Source organism: Octodon degus, unplaced genomic scaffold (genome assembly GCF_000260255.1).
Source record: "Octodon degus isolate 3935 unplaced genomic scaffold, OctDeg1.0 scaffold00192, whole genome shotgun sequence".
Classification (NCBI taxonomy): Eukaryota; Metazoa; Chordata; class Mammalia; order Rodentia; family Octodontidae; genus Octodon; species Octodon degus.
The window spans coordinates 358,024-359,342 of NW_004524768.1; the positions used below are offsets into that span (position 1 = coordinate 358,024).

The following is a 1,319-nucleotide window of genomic DNA, read 5'->3' on the forward strand; positions in this document are numbered from 1 at the left end:
CTCAGTCCTTCTTGGCAGCTGCCTTCCTCATGGCAGCCAGCACGTTGCTCAGCTCCTCACGCTTCCTCTTTGCACGGATGTGCGTCCCCACCCTTTTCTTGATGAACTTGAGGGTGCGCTTGTCCTTGGAGACCTTGAGCAGCTCCATGGCCCGCCGCTCATAGGGGGCAAAGCCGCACACTTCCCGCATCATGTCCTGCACGAACTTGGTATGTTTGGTGAGACGTTTGCGGCGGCGGCTGTGCCTCGGTTTGCTCACATTCTTAGTCACCTTGTGGCCCTTGTTGAGGCCCACGGCCATGGGATAGCAGAGGGCCATGGCTACTCTTTTTCAATGGTTGCTGTGGCGGAAGCCCTCTTATGTTTTTGAGACATGGTGTAGTTGACCCTGACCTCGCATTAACTGTGTAGCCTAAACTGGCCACAACTTGGGGTGATCCTCCTACTTCAGCCTCCTAAGTGCTGGGATTATGTGTGAGCCATTGAGCCTGGTCCTGTCCCTCACCTTTTGACCCAGGGTCTTGCTAAGTTGTCCAGAGTGGTCTTGAACTTTGCATCCACATGTCTCATTCTCCTGGGCATCTGGGTTTACAGCCCTGTGTGCATGCACCCCTTCCCCATTTTAGTTACATCTATACTTACGTTACTTTACCATCCTAGAGTTGCCATCAGTCTTTTCTAGAACAGGCCTTGTAACTTAATAGAAATACGTCTTTACAGAGTGACAGGGAAGTACTTGCATACAGTGAACGGATATATGTTGTAGAGTATCTGGGAAGAGGAAGTGGTGCTCTAATGTGGCAGAGACTCCATTGTTTCTGTACTCCACTGTAAACCCTTAAACTTTAAATGAACTCATTCTTGTTCCCTGTATCAGATACCAAACAGTTCCAGTTTGACACAGTTTCTATTTCTGATAAATCCTGTTTCTGACAAATGCTGTAATGACCCAATGACTATGATTATAATCATGTGATTGTTAAACTCTGTACTGTACCTTTCTGGAAATCACCTATTTTTAGAAACTGGACCAACTGCTATATAAAGTGCTGTTTTCCTAAGTTCAGTGTTGATATTCCTAATTGGTAACAGTTGGGGTATCTTCAGTGCTTTAAATGAAACCCTGCTTGTTACCATTTCTGGGCCTCCTTGAATATCTCTGGCTACTCTCCCTAACAAAACTAGCTAGGGTCAAGAGTAGTATAGGAAGAAAGGAAAGTCGAGTAAAGGGCGGGCAGGAATGAAAGAGTCCTTACGTATCTCCAGGATTTGGATCCCGCCTGAAAGACAGCTCCTTTGTTGCCTTTACTCCTGCCTGG

The 1,319-nt window shown here is 46.9% G+C and overlaps 1 pseudogene; it reads right to left on the reverse strand.

Annotated features, from left to right (window-relative positions):
• Position 1: 1 nt before the first annotated feature.
• LOC105743946 lies at positions 2–319 on the reverse strand (annotated as a pseudogene).
• Between the last annotated feature and the right edge of the window lie 1,000 nt (positions 320–1,319).